Here is a 20,697-nt window from a genome sequence, read left to right as displayed (position 1 = left end):
TCTGACAGTGATGGGTTCTGAAGGGTTTACCAGTGGCAACTCTGGCAATATTATGATAAGAGGTAGCAAGTTTGAGAAGATTCTTTTTGGATAGGTTAGTGTATATTGGTGAGGCATAGAGTAGAGTAGAGATTAGATGGGAGTGGGCAATGGTAGTTCTTGCTATTGGAGTAAGGAATGGTTTGACTCTGTACAGGCAGCCCATTTTTCTGTTAACTGATTTTATAGTGTTGTTAATGTGGGTGTCGAAGTTAAGGTTGTTGTCTATTGTAATACCAAGGGGTTTTGTGGTAGAGTCTGGGTAAATGAGGGTACCATTGTTAGAAATGACTGAGATATCTATTGGTGTGGACCTACAAGTAGGAGTAAAGAGTAGGAGCTTTGTTTTCTTGGGATTCAGTAGAAGGCAGCACTTTAAGAACCATGTCTCAACTATGCTAAATACTTTCTGGGTTTGGCATTGCAGTTCAGAAGAAGATTTAGCTGTGCAGATTAATGTAGAGTCATCTGCATATTGTATACAAGTTGCAGTGGGAACAGCCATGTAGAGATCATTAATAAAAATTTAAAATAAGAGAGGACCTAGAATGGAGCCTTGGGGAACTCCCAGTGTGACTGGCAGGTGGGATGATAGATTATTTTCCCAGCGCACTGCTTGTTGCCTATTGCTCAGGTAGGAAGTAAACCACTTTATAGACTGAGTATCCAGGGAAAGCAATTTGAGAATATTGATAAGCAATGTGTGGTTTACCATATCAAAAGCCTTTGAAAGATCAATAAATAGTGCTGAAGAGAGTAAATTGTTATTGCGGTTTCTATTCATGGTGTCTGTAAAGGATAGGAGGGCAGAGGTGGTACTATGGAATGGCCTAAAGCCATGTTGGCCCTTAGCTAGTAAGTTGTGTTGAGTTAGATGGCCCATTAGCTGATGGTGAATGCATTTTTCCATTATTTTTGCTAAGGGGGATAGAAGGGCTATGGGTCTATAGTTAGAATATTCTTTGGAGTTGCCACCTTTGTGTAGGGGGATAATGTGTGAGACTTTCCAACTAGTAGGGATATATCCTTCTTTGATGGTTCTGTTTATCAGGATGGATACAGGATAAGCAACTGCTTTGGCTGCTTTTTGTAGGTATTCAGCTGGGATTTGGTCAGCGGAAGGGGTACAAGGCTTTAGTTTTGCTAGGAGTTTGAAAATAAAGTTAGTGGATATAGGTTGTAATAGGAAGGTAGGAAGAGTGCTTGTTATGGGGTGGGAATGCTAGAGGTGTCAGGAGATAGCTGACTGGCTAGTGTTTGGATGGCATCTGTGAAGGAGTTAAAGTCATTAGCAGTTTGGATGGGAGTCTCATGGTTCGCTCCTATTGTTGTTGGTGTACTGGAGTGTCCTGGATAAAGGAGTCTATTGATATTTGCCCAGAATCTTTGAGGGTTATTTTGGTGTGTTTGCTGTATTTTGTAGTAAACATTTTTTTGTCTAAGAGTATGGCTTTTTTAGTAGCATTTCTTATTTGTCTAAATGTCTGTTGAGTAGATGAGCTTTTGGTAGTTCGCCACCTAGTCCAGGCTTTGTTTCTAAGTATAATTTTTTGCCTGGTATCTTTGGTGAGCCATGGGGCTGGTTTTGACCTAATTCTTATGTTACGTATAGGTGCATGTTGGTCTAGGATAGTTAAGAATTTAGAGTTAAAGTATTGGACAGCATCTTCTAATGGGAGAGTTTTTAAACAAGACCAGTTACAGGCATTAAGTTCGCTCAGAAATAGTTCTTGGTTAAAATGCTTGTTGGAACGTAAAGTCCTATATGATGTTGGGTGGGAGATATCTATTTTTTGCCTAATTATATAGGTTAAGCAATGGTCACTTACATCATCAGGGAAGGTGCCTACTTTGCATGTTTGGTGGTGATTATTAATCAGAATCCAATCTAAGGTGCTCTCTTTTTGGTTTGGTTTGTTAATTCTAGTTGGGGAGGTGATGGTCTGAGAGATGCTCAGTACTGATGCACTTCCAATCTATATTGGCATCACCTAGGATTAAAGTTTCTTGTGGGAAGGTTGCTGTGACCCAGCTAAGACTATCCTCTAAGGTGCTAATATTATTTCCAGGAGGTAGATAAATGCATAAGATATTTATGGATTTATTAGAATTAAGCTGAATCTTGGAAATAAGAATTTCTGCATTTTTGTCCTTAGGTGGGGTATAAGGTGAGGTAGTAACGTGTAGCCCTTCTTTGAAAAGAATTGCTACTCCCCCTCCCTTTCTTTTTGTTTGGTCATTTCTTAGTATATTATATCCTGGTGGGATAATCTCATTATCTTGGGTATGTGGTTTTAACCAAGTTTCTGTTAAACATAAAATGTCAAAAGAGTATATGTCTAAGAGAGAATGGAGATGAGGAACTTTATTGTTGCTGCTTTGGATATTGAGATGTGCTATCAGAAGAGAATTGGGGAGTTTAATGGAGCTGTGTGGGATAGAGGGATTGGAGGTATAAGCATCAGTAGGTAGGACATTTGCAGGGCCTGGGTTAGGCTGGATATCACCATTTTGTAAGGATTGAGTTTTTAGAATGTACAGTGCATAATGTAGATTACTTATTAGAAATTGATATTTCTTGGTTGGGTTTAGAGTTGGAAGTTTAGATTAGTTATATGATTTAGTGCTTTTGGAGACATTTATGTTTGTAGGGAGGAAAGTGGTGGATGGGTCTGGAGTGAGATGGATGACACTTGAACAGGTAAATGTGGAAGAGGTATGTAAAAGATGAGGTATGAAACAGGAACATATAGAGAATAAGTTGTGAAGAGCCGAAGAGGATCAGGTTGCTCCAGAGCAAGAAAAAGAAGCCACTGAATGAAAAAAAAAAAACGATCGGTAAGTACCTTTGGCTAACTGACAATGTTTTCTACTCAGAATATATGCACCGAATACTGTCTGATGTAAAGTGTAAGGGAGAGGGGGCCAAATACAAACTAGAGAGTAAGACAAAAAGGCTTAAGGGGGGGCAGGAGGGGCGAAGATGGATACAGCAGATAGGAGCACACTAAGTGAGGTATTATAACAAAGCAGTTAAAGTGATGATTAGCAGGACAGGATATAAAGCATATTGGAGCACACTAAATGTGCTATCATAGCAAACAGTTAAAGTGAAGAATTGGTGGGATGGGAAATAGGTAGGGGAAGGAGGAGCTAATAGTGAGCTGGGAAGGTTAAAACAATGAACAAGAATGCTGGTGAAGAATAAATTGCCTGTTGCTTTAAAAATTGGTGTGCTGGTGACACATAACATTTCCTGAATAAAATCAGGTTTGCAATATAGAATGTCTGGCAAACAACAGATTCATAGTTACTAGGCATGCAGTCCTGGGAACCTTTAAGGAATCTAGCTCAAATTCACAATTGCTCCAAAGTACTGTAGTGCCTTATTAAGTGACTTTCTCAATGTAAAGCACGTACATGAAGTTGGAATGATTCACCTTAATGAAAATGCATCTGGCAGCACATTAAACTACAAAAAAATACACTATGTTTCATTCTTGTATAGCATATAGTGAAGTGTTAATTAGCATTTGTGTGAAAGGAGAAGTCATTCAAAACACAAATGTGTAATGCATTTGCTAACAGCCTGAGACTTGCTAATAGCCTGAGACAGCTCATTGGAACAAGTGTCCCCTTTCAGGAGCAGCCTAGAGATACAGTCTGGTGAAGTAACTCATCAGAATCACATAGAAGACAAATGAAGGCTAAGGGAATCGAACCATTGACTACAGGAAGCAGATCTTTAACACCACATAGCCCTACTCATCTACTAGATAAACTACCAGTGACTAAGCACAGTGCATTTCACAGGTGTGCCTGCAAATAACAAGCTAAATTAAAACATGTATTTACCAGTTAAAATATTACATTAATCTAGACTTCATGTTGTCCAATTTATTCACAACTAAATAATAAACACACTGTCAACATTGAAAAGAGCAAGGAAACAAAGGATCACATCCAAACAACATGGCTGCTATGATGATGCCCATGTTTACTATTATCAATTTCCTTCCTTTACACCATAACTACTCTGGTTCATAGACATATCTCTCAACCTCTTAGCATGAGAAATCTGTATAAATCTATAAGTAATGGGGGCACGGAGGCCCAAAAACAGGGACAGTTTTAAATATTGTGCTTATAAATGTAGAAAGTTGATAGAATAACATGATAGAATAACAAGTTTTGCATTAGCATGAATTTTCTGAAGAGTATGAAGTCTGAAGCTCAAATATCTGCCATTAGTTTTTGACATCAGCCCTCAATGCTTTGCCAGAAAACTCAAACTTTTATAAAGAACATACCAGAAATATGAGGCAAACATCTACACATTCTGCAAAACTCTAGACAGTTGAGAGGTGTGTTCATATGTAGTTAGTAGGCCTGCATTCCAGGGGACAATTGAGGAACCTAGATCAAAATTCCAGTGACTTTTTCAAGGACAGGGCATAAATATGAAACCAAATCATATATGCTCTACAAAACCAGGGATAAATAAAAGCAGATTACTCTAAAGCACTTAAAAGTTAATAGAATGACAGATTCTGTATCAGCAAGTATTTTATGAACCACAAAATCTACAAAACTCCAACAACTGACTATAATCCTAAGTGATTTACTAAAGAAAACAAAAAAGTTAATGGAGATCTGGCAGTTTGTGTGGTGGATTAAGGTTATTGCCTCCTACAGCAAAGGTAGAGGGTTTGATTCCATCCGACTATGATCAAGTCACTTAACTAGACAATGCTCTCTAAGTGGGGCATTTTATGCACACACACACACACACACACACACACACACACACACACACACACACACACACACACAGCATCTTGCTGCTGTTGTCCATTTCAAATACCTGGACTGATTCCCTTCAACCATGTCATATGAGACAGTGCTCTGTTTTATGTACATTGCATTTTCAACTCACTCCAAAAAAACGGTTCAATTAAAGCAAAAAGAAATTCAATCATCTCCCATTCCAGATAATGCTCCATCCTACTGCTCCACTTTCAGTGTTGCTAGTGTTGACAATTTGCACCAAATCGTGGAAGTCAATATTTCCAAGTCTATAATATGTATCTGGAAATGATAATATTTTAGATTGAATGGTCTTGCTTCCAAAGTCAAAAGCTCTAAAATAATAACTTGCCTCTTAACTGTTCATAGTTATCTTAATTGATTTTGCATCTTAGCTACAGTCTCATTGGCTCAAAGCATTTGCAAATGAAAGAGACGCTGTTGCATGACATTGCACACCAAGCAAGAAATATTTTCTGTGATTGGTATTTTCCTGGGAACCCAGCAAAAAATTGGTTTGGGCATTCTTTAAAATAATGTTGTATGGCTTGGTCCTGCTGTCAGCACTGGGCCTGAGACAGCTGCCTAGATCACTATGTGCTGGATCTGGCCTGCTTTAAATCAACTCTGGCTTTTATAATGTATATTATACTATGGAAAAGTAATACACATTGTTTTTGTTTATGTAGTTTGATCTCCTCAACATTATCCAATTTTTAATATTTTAGAAGGCTTTGCCTTTACTGAAAATTATAGACTTAGGCTTGATAACATGAAGTTATTGAATTCTTACTGCACAGTAAACTAGCTGTAGTATAAAACATTTCTATTCTTTAGATATTATTATTTTAATAAGGGTACCCTTTTGATATTTATTTGTATAAATATATTTGTGAAAGCAATATAAAGCATTATTCCAATTAACCATAATGTGACATCTAATAATTAAGTTGAAAAGAGAATTGCAGATTTTATTAGCGACATTTACTATACTTTAAAATATCTCTTTGTTGGTGTCCTAAATTCATCATTCTGGTATCTGAACCCAATCTTATTTCTTTCTGTAACTATAGGGTAGTTTAATTGATGATTCTAAATTAAACAGATAATTAACAAATTCCAGTATGAATTTTAATGTTCAACTTATATTCAATGCTTATAATTATTATCTAGACAGGTTTGGCACATTTAATAATGTTGACTCTTTTTGGTTATTAGTGAACCTTTAGTCAAGTTGTTTTTTTCCTAAAGAAATTCAAAAATATTTGGATAATAGTCTCTCAGGAATGCTATAACTTATGTAGTAAGAATTCTAAAATTGGATTAATGTTATGTGAAACATTATGCTTGACATAAATTTAACTTCAGTCAATATAAATAGCCTTAGTATCAATAATAAAAGAGGTGGTTTCAGTGGATACATGAAGCTCAACAAAGCACAAGTAGTAGTACTTCAAGAAACACATATAACACAAACGATCAAAATAGATTCAACTTTAATCAATATGGATCCTAATCACAATCCTCAACAAAAATAAAAGAGTAATAATCATATGAAAGAATAATCAATCATACCAATAATAATACTCCAAAAACAATAAACAACAAATGTTTCCTATAGATATGTTGAATTTTAGAATATAATTACAATTTTGATAAATTTATATTGGTTCCAATACCTAGGTATAAAAACAGCAAGAATGAAAATCTTGATCTGATTATAGATAATATGAAAGGAAGTTTAATCATGGGTAGAGCTTTTAACTGTATATCTAGTGCTACCACAGATAGAAATGTTTGAACATTGGAAGGATAGGATGTAATGCTTGATACATATAAAATTAGAGACATTGACTCATTAAGCTCATGTTATTCCCAGGTCTATGATACATATCTAAACTGATAAGATTTTATATCAAATGATCTTGTTTCCAAAGTCAGTAGATTTAAAGAATTCCTTGTTTGTTAACCAATCATAATTATCTTAATCTCAGCATAAGGCTTAATACTAATTAATTAGCATTAGCAAGAAGAATTCTAGCCTGTATTACCAAACTGATGGAATTTCAAAATTTGTTAAATGAAGAAATAAATAGTTTTATCACTTTTAATAAAATTGATATATGAAATATTAAAGAATTAGAGTACTTTAAAAGCATAATTATATAGTAAAATATCTACACAGACTAAAATAAACTAAATGCTTAGGTTAATAAAATTCTAGAAAGAAAAAAATACATTTCAAGTGGTCAAAACAAAATTACTGATAAAGCTAGTTTGGAATTTGTTAGAACGTAAATAAGGAATATCACAAAATGCTATATCATAAAGCAGAGAGAACACTGGAAAAGCTAACAATTCCTTCCTATTCTGTGACACCAAAAGAAATGCATAACCTGATTAAGAAATGCAAAACTGTTTCAAGAACTAAAAATGGCCAGTCAGTAAAACATGCAAGTAATAAAGAAATAATCTTAAAAATAGAAGATATTCCATTTGAATCTAAGACATAGTATAAAAACATAAATTTAGATAACAATACATTGAACACAGATAGAAATGAATCAAATACTTTTTAGAGGGATACGGTATAAGAAAATTCCCTAATCAGGCAATAATCAATATTTGTAAGCAAATGAATACCAAAAAGTTTTTAATGAAAGAGAATAATTTAAAAAATATCAAAGTTCCAGGTGACTTAATTTTTAGGTGACTTAATTTCAGAAATACATAAAATATCATTTGGTAAAATGAAATTTTCTTTCTGAAGTTTTGAATGAAATTCAAATCAGTCATGAAATACTACCCTCTTGGAAGTACTCTTTAATTACATCTGTTCCAAAGTTTAATAAAAAAATGGATATGTTATACAGAGATTAGACCAATTTCTTTACTAAACATTGATTAAAATATTATTTTAGTTATAACAGACAGCATAAGAGCTTACATACCCTTTTTAATTGATGATGATCAAACTGGGTTTATTCTAAAAAGACAAACACAAGATAATATAGAAAAGGAATTATCACTTGTTAGGTATAATTCATAATAAAAAGATAAAGGTGGAGATGCAGGAAGGTACCACAACATGTACACCAACATGTACTTGCAGTATCTTTTTGCTGTTCAATAACCACCCTGATATGGTGCTACATAGTGCACTAGAATGAGAATGTGCAGCACCATATGGGGCAGCCCCTGTGGCTATGCTGAATGCTAATGAGCCAGTCCAGGGGAGAGGCATATGCTAATTAGCTATGTGCTCCCCCTCAAAACTGCTGCCATGAAGACATCCACACATTGAGTGATTAAATAAATCTCTAAGCCATATAGATCACCACAGCTATCCCAGACAATACCGCACTGACCACAGCCAAAAGAAGGCTTTGTTCATCTACTACCATGACCATGGTATAGGCATCAGGGCTGGGGAGCCACAAACCAAAGATAGAGCATAAACATCATAAAGGGAAATGGGATAAAGGTGGTCTAAAATTCCTTGATGCAAAGTCACATATCCAAGCTTCTTACATTAAAATCATTCATTGGGTTGATAATTCTTATGATTCTAAATGGAAAAGATTTCATTAACAACTATTTTGAAAAAAAAACTGTTTAAGCTATCTCCTCATGATAATGTGGCTAATATCTATTTTTTTTTCAAAATGAATTTAATATCAGTATTACTTCAAACTATTTAAATATTGTCAAGAACTTTTAAAACTGTATTCATAAACAACTAGAATTAAAAATGTGGATTGTTACTTTTATTCACATTTGATAACCAGAAAGTTTAACTGGGTAGAAGCCCATTTTCAGTGGAGGCCCAGGTAGAAAAGCTTCAAAGTATAACAAAAATTTTAAGAACAGTAATTGTACAATCTTTCAAAATAATACAAAAACAACTACAATTTAAATAATTATATCAAATTAGACAAATATGAAAATATTGGTTAAGAATAGATTCAAGTTATATGACAATGATTTAATATTTAGAAACATATTAGCCAGTTTATAGAAAACTTAAAGGTAAGTTAGTATATTGCAAACAGAAATTGCAATATGAGGTGAGAGAAAAGCAGGCTTATGGTATATTTAGAGAAAAAGCCAGGGCAGAGAAATTGATAGAAGTAAGTAAGTAACTGAAGAAGGAAGAATATGGAAGTATAAGGTATGAATTGGTTCATAGGTGTTTACTGGGCTAATGAGCACAAGTGCCTTTTTAAGCCTAACCATGCATCCCAAATCTCTGACAAGTTCTGATACCCTTGATAAGTGTAAGCAGGGCTTTGGGACATGAAACATTTACAAGCAGGGACCTGAGAGGTGAACCATTTACAAGTTGCCTGTGTCCATTAGAGACATAGGTGCCAAACCAGGGATGAAGTTTTTGTTTCCCATCCAACTATCCAAGTTGCACTTGAATTAGGTTAGGGAGGAAATCTGCTTCACATGGATGTGGAGCCTGTTCTCCAGCAGGTCCTATTTATATCACAGGCAAGATAATTCTGTTGCTGTTTATTTTGTAGATATGCAGGAGGTCCATCAGAGTGGGGTCTGGCAATGCCCTATATGCCAGGCATAGAACTCCTCTCAAAAGCCTGTAGGAGACAAAATACAGGGATAGGGTCTTGAGGTGGTCTGCTTAGGACATTTTACTTAATCCCTGCATTCTATTACTGAAGAACCTCTGTGGACATTCCAGTTGTTGGATATGCCTGGTTAGGTACATACCAAAGGGGGCATTGTACTCAATGATAGCTCTGATGTATGCCGAATACAGTGGCAATGATAGGTCTGATGAATGTCGAATACAGTGGAAAAATGACTTCCTTGGACTAAGATGCAATACCTTTGTTTATAAGTTGTGCAACATAGAATGATTTCCTCACTACTGTAGACATATGACTAGATTACTATCTATATGTGTCCCTAAATACTGGATCAACTCTCAGGAGTGTGTTGTCAATATGACAGTTACCAAGAGTAGATGACTTCCCAAAGGATAATATTATGCATTTCTTGGTATTTAGTTTTAGTCCATGGCTCCAAAACTAGTTGTTTGTCTGTGTCAGCTCTTTCTGAAGAGCATTTGTGTCAGTGTGGGATTCAATGACAGCTCCTAATTTGCAATCATCTGCAAATTAAGTCAGCCAGAGACCACTGACATTGGTCTTCGCTTCAGAGAAGTAAATGCCAAAAGGAGCAGTCAAAGGACTGATACCTGAAAAACTCCATTTGTGACTGGCCAATTTATAGAGGTAGACTCCCCAATTCTAACTTCTGGGTCCTGTCTGTGAGTCCATTGGCTATCCACTGGGTGACATATGAGTCGGGTATTGTGTCAAATGCCTTGACCAGGTCAAGGTAGGCACTGTGAACCATTTTTCTCTTATCCATTGCTTTAGTTACCTTCTCAAAGAAGTCCACCAGGTTGAGTATGCATGATCTGCCCTTGACAAAACCAAACTGGGTTGGGTCCAGTGTCTGAAGGTTTACTATATCTCTATTGATCATTTCCTTGATAATTCTTTCCAAGGCTTTACATATAAGACTAGTGAGACTTATGGGTCTGTAATTTCCAGGGTCTGTAGATGGCCCACCTTCATGCAGAGGGATCACTCTTGCTGTTCTCCATTCATGAGGCATGAAGCTTGTTTGAAGACTACAGTTATAGTAATTCAAGAGGCCCTGATAGGTCATGTTTCATGTTATTTACAAGGCATCCTAGGATATTGTCTGAGCTCACTGATGCAGTGTTCTTGGTCTTAGAGAGAGCATTAAGGACCTGTTCCATAGTGATAGTAAGGGGAGTTATATTTGATGGTATTTCCTGAGGGAAGGTTGAGAGAGTGAAAAAGGTAAAGTTGGAGCTGAATTTATCAGCCAGGAAGTTTGCTGTATCTTCTGGCTCATTACAGGTGGCTCCATTTACAATGAGGTCTGCACACAGTTGTTCATATGTTCATAGGTAGGTACTAGGCTATTGGTCCTAGGGCCTATACAAGCCTAGCCAAAAAAGTACCCTGGCTTTCGCCACCCAAGAAAATTATTTTCCTGTGCCCCTGTCAAGCAGAACCACAGAAGTGATCCCCGGGGTGAATTTCCTATTACCCATCCAATCATCAAGATTTTTCTTGAAGAGTGCTAATGAGGAGCTTTGTTTGACATAGATAGTCTGTTCCAGAGTAAGGAAAGTCTCTGGGAAAGAAATCTATCCCTCCAGCCTGTTCTGTTTATTGTGGTGACAAGGTTTATATCTCTAGAGCGTGTAGCTTGGAGGGATTGGGATTTTTTTAAGTGGAGCATATCCAACAGCTCTGGGTTTAACATAGCTTTGTATGTTAGGCAGAGATTGCCTATGAGTAGGCGATATGCTACGGAGTAAAGCTGGAGTTTTTGAGTCGGTCTGCATAAGGCATCTGTTTGAGGCCAGTAATCCTCTTTGTGAGGTATTTTTGTGGCCTTTCCAGTTGTTGTAGATGTCTTGTGAGGTACATACCAAAAGGGGCATTGTACTCTATAAGTCTAATGAGTGATGAGTAGAGGGGAACAATGACCTCTTTTTTTCTGGATGAGAAACCTTTTGTGATGAGGTGTGCCACATAGAAGGATTTCCTGACCACTGTGGCGATGTGATTATCAAAGAAGAGACTACTGTCCACCTGTGTCCCAAAGTCTCTTATCATACTTTCAATGTTAAGTAGATTGCTGCCTATGTGGTAGTTCATGGGTACAGAGTTTTTACCAAAGGGGATGACAATGCACTTTTTAGCATTGAGACCATGGCTTTGACACCAGGCATCTGTCTCAGTGAGGACCTTTTGTAGGATGTCCACATCATTTGGAGTTTTGATTATGACTCCTAGTTTGGAGTCATCTGTTCATTTAGTTAGCCAAAGACCTTCTGTGTTAGCCTGTACTTCAGAGAAGTAGATACCAAACAGGAGGGAGACCCAGAAATGAACCCTGTGGTACTCCACTTGTCACTGGTCTGAAGTCTGATTTGGAGTCTGCTACTTTCACTGTGTGGGTTCTGTCAGTAAGCCAGTTGGTTACCCATCTTGTGACATACGGATTTATACCTAGTTTAGTGAGTTTATCTATAATTCCAGAGTGGGGGATTGTGTCAAACGCCTTGGCGAGATCTAGATAGGATGTGTGAACCACCTTACCCTCATCTATGACTTTGGTGACTGCTTCAAAGACATCTATCAGGTTTAGGAGACATGATCTGCTTTTTACAAACCCGAACTGTGTGGGGTCCAGAGTTTGGAGATCTCCAATGTCTTTGTTTATGAGTTCCATGGTGATACATTCCATGGCCTTGCAGACCAGGCTCATCAGGCTAATGGGGCGGTAGTTCCCGGGGTCTGCTGTGGCCCCTCCTTTGTGGAGTGGGATGACCGTTGCGGGGCGCCATTCAATAGGCACAAAGACTGAGGTGAGGCTATGATTGAACATGGTACTTAGGTGGGGTGCCAGTTCATTTTGTATTTCGTGTGAAGGCAGCCTGGGATGTTGTCAGGTCCCATAGATGCTGTGTTTTTGGCTTTGGAGAACAAGGTTTTTACCTGCGCAGCCGTGATTGCAGGAACTTTGCATTCTTCCGGTATAAAGATGGGCCCTTTAGGGGGTGAGAGGGGGGGTAAAGTTAGCACACTGAAACTATCTGCCAAGATGTTGGCAATATCAGTTGGTTCTGTATATTTAGTGTCATTGTGCTGTAACTCAGAGCAGATCTGAGTGTTGCCATTGAGATTCCTGACATAGCTATAGAATACTTTGTGGTTGTCTTTAGAATCAGTGGCGATTTTGTTTTCATAACTAGCTTTGGAGGATTTTATTAGGGATCAGTGGTCAGTGGTCAGATTCGAACCCAGGATACCATGCACTAGAGTCAAGGTACTAAACCACTAAGCCATGACAGCAGTTCTCAGCTTCTTACTGAGGCTGACCAGGGAGTTCCTCCAATCATGGGATTTTCCTCTTTTTTGCAACAGTTTCTTTCTTCTGTTGTAGAGTTTGTTTATGGCAGAAGGCCACCAAATTGGCTTCCTTTTTTTGGAGGATAGCATCTTGGTTCTGTTAGGGATAGCATGATCCATGCACTCGTGTAAGTGCTTATAAAGTGTATTTGTGTAGGATTCAGCAGTCGTACCTCTATTGACCATCTGCATGGGTGTCTTGAAGTTTTCTACTTCTGTCTTTTTATGGTTGTTTTCCTAATGGGGGGTGGGAGTGGGATGTGGATGTCTAGGGTGATTAGCTTGTGGCCAGATCTGACCAATGAGGAGCTGACCTCTGGTGTGGAACACTGGTCGCCCATGTTGGTGATGACCAGGTCTAGGATATTGCTGCCCCTGGTGGGGTGTGGATAAGTTGATCCAGGGCATTGGAGCTGATGATTTTCAGAAAACATAGAGCAAAAGAGTTGGTACATGAGTAGTTTTCTCAGTTAATAGTGGGGTAGTTGAACTCACCCATTATTAGGGTGTTGGGTTGTACCTTAATATTTTCCAGTGTATCAAGAAAAGAAGAGTGGGAATCCTGGGACATGGTGGGGGGTCTGTAGCAAGCTACAATCTGGATTGCAGTTTTGCCCAGAGTTAGTTGAACTTGGATAATCTCGGATGCATTATGCTGCGCAACTAGCTTGGAGGTGAGGATATCCTTAATGAATATGGACACGCCTCCACCTTTAGTGTTTCGATCCAGGTTTGGTGGCCGAAAGGTGTGGTATGAATTATAGCCTGGTAATACAGGGGTGCTCTCTGGAGCTTTGAACCTGGTCTCTGTCACTGCACAGATGTCGATGTTCTCCATTTTAAGGAGTGCCTTGAGTGAGTGCATTTTGAGGTTTAGACTTCCAGCATTGAGTAGCATTACCCTCAGATTTTGCTTGCTTGTACCTGTTACAGTGGTGAATTTGTCATTTGAACCTTGCCTAAAAAAGGCACTGTAGGGGTGGCAAGAGCCTTTGCCAGTATCAGGAATCCCAAGGGCTACAGGTGCAGGCCATCTCTGGCAAAGCAGCGTGGTCTGTCAATCATGTCATCCCAGGCAGGCAGATATCGGATTCCCTTAGAATGACACCAGAAGCTTAGCCAATTGTTAAAGTCAATCATGTTGTCCTTGTACTGTGGTATTATTCTGGGTGATGGCAGGATGCTACTCAGGGCTAGGGGCATACCTACCTGGGCTACAAGATCAGAGAGCTCCTCCATGTCTCTTTTCATGTAGTCCAGGGAGGTACGTCTCAGGTCATTCACACCAACATGGACAATGACAGAGTCATATTTGTACTTGTTGTGGAGTGACCTGAGTGCATGCATTATGTGGCAGATCCTGGCACCCGACAGGCAGCTGACAGTAACTTTTTCCTTGCTTAGCCTGGTGAGTGGCCCATCAGTGTGCCCGACTATAGAGCCACCTATGACTAGAGTGTTGGGTAGGTTATGCCTTATGGGCTGTAGTTGAGTGGCACACTGAGTATGTGGGCTATGTATCATTTGGGTTCTGTTGGGGGTGGAGGTTGCTTGCATTTCTGCTTTGGAGATCTAGGTTGTTTGGGCAGATTTTTGCTGAGAGCCTTTGAGGTTGTGGACATAGCTAAACAATGCTTTGTGGTTGTCCTTGGCCTGGGAGGCCAAACATAGCCCAAATTTGACTTTGGTAGACTTTATTTGTCTCCTGAGTTGTTTGTTCAGTTTGATGAGAGTGCTTTTATCCTGCTGGGTATTGACTTCCTAATGTTTGCCATGTTTTTCTTCCTGCTGTTATGCAGCCTATTTATTTTGTTATTTTACCAGGTTGGATTGCTTTTTGAGTTAGTTCTGTACTTCTTCCTGGTGGGTACAGCTGCCTCTATGCAGGTATTAACATGCTTGTACATGGTTTCTGTGAATAGTTCTGCATAGGCAACAGTGTTCTCAGGGTTTATGGGGGCATGACATTTTGCCAGATTATCACTTAACAGCAGGGGGTTAGCCTTAGAGTAGTTCCTGAATTTTCTAGATTTAGATGGGGGTCCAGGTTTTATTTTTTACTTGAAAGGAGACTGTTTTGTGGTATGACCTTACCAGAGATGGCACTACAGTAGGGGGTGTGCAGCAGTCTCCCATATTAGTAAGGACCAGATCCAGTATGGTTGCACCCCTGGTTGGTGTATTGACTATCTGGTCCAGGGAGTTTGTGTTTACAAAATCCAGTAATCTTTGTACCTGCTCGTTTGTTGTCATATAGGATTCCCAGTTAATAGTGGGATAATTAAAGTCAACCATGAATATGGTATTGGGTTGGATGATTAGTGTTTCTAATAAGTTTAAATACATGGTATGGGTTTCCTGGGTCATAGAGGGGGGCTACAGCTTGCCAGGAAGTGGTATTGGATTTTGCCTATGGTGATTTGAACATGGAGCAGCTCAAGTGTATTGTCCTGTTTGACCAGCCTTAAAGTATATTTATTTTTGATGTAAATAGAGACACCTCCACATTTAGTCCCTGGCTGTGAAGTAGCTAGCCTAAATGTGTGGAAGGCATTATAACCTTGAACTGCTGGTGTGCTGTCTGCGGCTTTAAGCCATGTCTCAGTGATCACACAGACATCAGCATTCTGTAGGTTGAAGAGAGTTTCTTAGGAAGTGGAGTTTTTTGTTTAGACCCCTAGCATTGAGCAGTAATACCTTTAGATTTCCTTGGTTTTGATTTGCTTTGCTGGAAGTATTTTCAGTTTGGCGTTGCCTAAAAAAAACACCATAGGGGAAGACAATGATTTAGCTAATATTCAAAAGCTTAGAGGGGAGAGGTGCAGACCATCCCTGACAAAGCAGCATGGTCTGTTGGCCATCTCCTTCCATGCTGAAAGATATTGCACCCCTTAGAATGACACCAGAAACTAAGCCAATTATTAAAGTAAATCATCTTTTGTTCATATTGTGACATCATCCTTGTAGAAGGTAAAAAGGTGCTCAATGCCAGGCTTATCCCAGCCTGAGACACATATTTCAAGAGCTCCATGATGTCTCTCTTCATATAGTCAAAGGAGGTACATCTTAGGTCATTTACTCTCACATGGACTATGACTGATTCATACTGGTACTTGTGGTCCATTGACCTGAGTGAGTGCGTAATGTGGTGGATCCTAGCCCCTGATAAGCAACTGACCATGAGTTTCTCCTTACTCAGCCTGGTGAGTGGGACATCAGTGTGCCTCATGATGGAGTCTCCAATGACTAGAATGCTGGATTATGTGGTAGCTTGCCTTATGGGTTTAGAGGCAGAGGCTCCATGAGATGTAGCTCTATGTGTTGATGTGAGTGTTGTTTGAAAGAGTACTTTTGGGGCCGCTGAGGGTATTTGTTATGTGTACTTCATCTAGGAGATCTTTGTTTTTTAGGAAAGTTACATTTAAGTGCCTCGGCATATGTAAGCTTTGAAATGTATGTGATGGGTGCAGAGTGTGTACTACTGACAACCTTATTGATATTAGAAGTACTTTTATGGGAGAGCTTTGCCTGCAGTGACATTGTGTAAATACATTTCTCACATACCATATGAGTTTGTTTGAGAATTAACTGGCTGTCATTAAACATGAGGCAATTTCTACATTGCCTCAGAATACCCATATCCACCAAGCTGGTAAGGGAGACAGTGAGAAAGTTTATATCTATGGCAAGAGACCCTTTTTTATTGATTAGACAGTTGGAATGAGAATATCAATCAATGTCAAGAGTATTCGGTTTGCAACTATGTGGACAGTGCTTGTCACTGCAGGCTAGTTGTCCTGTGTGCAACTAGGTATTGGAGAAATTTCAATTGTGCTTTTACAGGAAAAATGTCACTCAAGGTGTCAGTCTGTACAGAGCACTGCAAACACTTGAGGGAAAACTAATACGTAGACCCTGAAAATTTAAGGATGAAATATTTAGGCAGATATTCTGAAGTTAGAAACAAATCAAGCAGTGCTTACTGAAAACAAAGAATTAGGTTGTCAAGAATGATGAAAGGAGGGCAGTCAGGGCTGCTGCCTGGCTACTACTAGTGCCAGTCTCACCACAGCTTCACTCTGTGTGTTAAAATGCTCCTTTGCTTCTTCTCTCACCAGAAGCAAAACATTAGCACCAGTCCCAAGATAAAAAGCAATCCACAGCCTGTTTGGTGATCCACAGTCTTGTCCTAGATGATGTAAGGATCTGTAGGCTTATTGTAGCCTTTTCCTGGTAGTTGCCTTGAATAGCAACCAGACCATTCAGGAATGTTAAGCACAGGAACTTGCTGTCCAGCCAGAAACAGTCAGGAATCAATGCACTCTGTTCCTTCTCTCACCAGGAACAGAATATTAGCACAAATTCCAAGCTGTCACCTATAAAGCAGTTATTAGGCTTTCTGGTGATCAGCAGTTTCCAGGAAATAATATCACTGTGCTCCTTCTCTCACCAGGAGAAAACAGAACCACTAATCCCAAGATAACTACTGAAAGTCAGAATGTGGGCTCTCCAATAACTGGTGGTCTTGCAACAGATGTTTAAAGGTAAAATGAAAAAAATGGGTTCATATCCTAAATATTGCAGTGTGTACTAAGCATGTAAATATATAGCTGTCTAAGTGGAGAGCCACTAATTTTAAAAGAGCAAGATAAACTGAAAGGGGGTGGGCACTTTTGTATTCTCGTTCTGTGGAATACAGTGGAATGGCCAATAAATTTAAATAGTTGAAGGGGAGTGACTTCACAAAATGATAATTTTGTGCTTACTCACATCAGCCAGTGAAAGGGGAGAGGGAAGGAGATAGGTGGTCAAATTAACATAAGGGGCAGGCAACTACAAGTAGAAAGAAAGACAGTTGTGTTTAGAAACACAACAGCAACAGCCTGGGAGGGTGGGGAAATGCTGCCTGACTCACAAGAGACACAGCTATGGTCATTTTTTCAAGTTTTAATATGCATTTAAAAGCAGAATACAAGTAAAACCCAGTGTAAAGAAAATAAATTACAGTATACAAAATAGAAAAAAGGCAATAAAATAATTCAAAATACAAGAAATCAAAAGCAAACTAACCTTACTCTCACAGCAAGCTATGGCATAGTCTGGGTGAGCTTTTCCACTAAAGCTTTGAAATGTTTTATTTTACCTCTTAAGTAAAAGGTTTAGCTCCTAGCTCCACTGCCTCAGTTCACAGATAATTAACCCTAACTGACCTGTTCTAACTTCCATGTGACTCCTTAATTGACCTGTTCTAGTTTCTAGTTTCTATCTGACTCACAAGAGACATAGCTGTGGCTAGGAAGTCTTTCAGAACTTGGTTTTGAAGGAAGGGAAGATAAGTGTTCTTTATCCATATTGCACAATGTATTAGATGGTATTAACAATTTAAGAATGAAAATGTAGAGAGATAGAAAAACTTGTACATCTCCTACTAACTTAAATAATACTAATAATTTAATTCAAGAATATTAAACAATGAGGAATGAATTAAAATGCAAGATATTAGAAAATGCATTCAAAAATGCTTACCGATATCAGATAAGAAATTGAAAAGTACCTATGTTGTGAAAATATTTTAGTGAAATTTTATTTAAGATTAAAAATAAAAGCATAATAATTCCTGATATATATCATATATATATATATATATATATATATATATATATATATATATATATATATATATATGGTTCTACCTCACATAAACGAAACACCAAAACACCTGCAACGCAATCACCGAAACCACATAACCGACAGTACAAAAACACGAAATTCCACATGCCCGACAACGAAATAACCGACGGTACACAAACACGAAACCTCATACACTTCACACACCACAATCAACAAACAAAACACATTCCCCATCCAAAAACCACATACACAACACAAGCACACCAAAATCCCTACAAACCCACACTAAACCTCACATACACAACTACCTACAACCCTAACCCAAACCCTAACCCTAAGGTCTGTCACTACCGCACACTTACCTGACCCGCTCCTAACCCTAACTCACTTATCCGCCCTAACCCAAACACAATCACTACCGCACACTTACCTGACCCACTCCTAACCCTAACTCACTTATCCCCTAACCCAAACACAATCACTACACACTTACCTGACCCGCTCCCTAACCCTAACTCACTTAACCCACCCCTATCCACACTTACCTTACTCGCACCCTAACGTCCGTCACTACCGCATACTTACGCAGCCTTTTCCCATTTCGGCATCCTCGGCATCGGTGCTTTCATCCGTCGGGTCGGTCTTCTGCTTGTCGATCTTCTAGGTCCCGTCGCGTCGGTCTTCTGCGCTGTCGATCTTCTGGGGCTCGCGATTTCCCTGTCGATGTTCCGGCATGTCGTTGAAGTGAGGTAGAACCATATATATATATAGGAAATATTCAGAAAATGTTCTATAATTTTTGGAAAGAGTTAAAGAACCCATATTGAAATCTATAGCTGAAACTACACAAACTCCCTTCTGGAGAATATTCACCTTGGAAGATAGCCATAGAGCTTTTTATACTCCTAATAGAGTTTCTAAATAAGCAAATCTAAGGATGCAGTTTCTTTGAGCTTTATAGTAGAGACAAAAGTAGATTGAAAACATGTAACTAGGACTTCATTAAAGGCCATACAGCTTGTTCTAAAAACCCCACAATGTAGCAATTTGCAATTCAGAGACATGTAAGTCACAATGAGGTTAGACCTCATTATTGACTAATTTGCATGACTATAAATCATGTTTACTACTGCAGAATGTAGATCATAACTAATCCACTCATCCCAGTAGTACCCTGCTGCTTGTGTAAGCCGTGGCATCTTTCTACCAGTCAATCTCCCACTCACACAGACAAGTACACAAACATGAATACACACACCACATTCTCCATACCTGTCCCTGACCTGTCTGCCCTCTCTTCTTCCCTCACCCATCTAATAGTTAATACGGAATGTATCTACTTTGCCCTGGTGATGAATGATTCCCCCATGTGTCGATTACCATCTTGATGTTGGTGCCATTAAGGCACTTAAATTATCCATGGTGTCTAGTAGTTCCCCCCAATCCATGTAATGATATCAGTGCCATTAAAGCACTTAAGTATATGCTATCTTCAGTGTCCAGTCATCTGCAACCAATCCCAGTATGATAGTTTTGGCTGTAGTTGAACATAATCTTTGTCCATGTTCAGTACCATGATGTGGCAGAGACAGCCAAGCTGATCTACACTGCCAACAGACTTCTTCACTCACACAGCATGGAGATGGTAGAGATGTCTTCCTGGATGCAGTTCTGGGGGAGGGAGATGTCTTCCTGGATACAGTTCTGGGGGAGGGAGCGCATATGACTAATTTGCATATGCCTAGCCACTGGACTGCCTCATTAGCATTTAGCATGGCAGCAGCGGCCAGCCCTGTGCAGTACTGCACATCTTTGTGCTTGAGCACTGTGTAGGCCCATGTTAACTCAGTTACTGTGACATGTACCTTCTTGAATCCTAGCCATGATGTATGAATGTGATGTCATAGCATCTTACTGGAATAACAACTCTTGTTTTGGTTAATCTTTACTGATAGATAATTTTATAATAAATAAGAAACAAACACTGATTTATGTGTCATTACCAGCTTGTTTTAAATGTGATCAATAGCATCTTACCTTGTCCATTTTACCAACTGCAAAACAAAAACATATTACCAGAAAATGGAAAAGTAAAGACTTACATCATTTCTCAGAATTAAACAATTACTGCAATTACAAAGTTCAGAACAAATCTACAATTCCCTTTGAAGTCTACTAAGTTCAACAACAACAGAACTTACTGAAAAAAGTTTGAGTAGCAGTTCTATTTCTT

General features: G+C 38.7%; 1 protein-coding gene across 5 annotated transcripts in view; it reads left to right on the top strand.

The window, feature by feature from the left end:
• Positions 1 to 20,697, top strand: part of ACSL6 (acyl-CoA synthetase long chain family member 6) — a 1,926,773-nt gene that overhangs the window by 884,147 nt on the left and 1,021,929 nt on the right. The window lies entirely within an intron of this gene.

Source organism: Protopterus annectens, chromosome 4.part0 (genome assembly GCF_019279795.1).
Source record: "Protopterus annectens isolate FY-2018-M chromosome 4.part0, PAN1.0, whole genome shotgun sequence".
NCBI lineage: Eukaryota > Metazoa > Chordata > Ceratodontiformes > Protopteridae > Protopterus > Protopterus annectens.
Note: the sequence above shows the minus strand (reverse complement) of the source record. Positions and strands in the feature narration are given on the sequence as shown.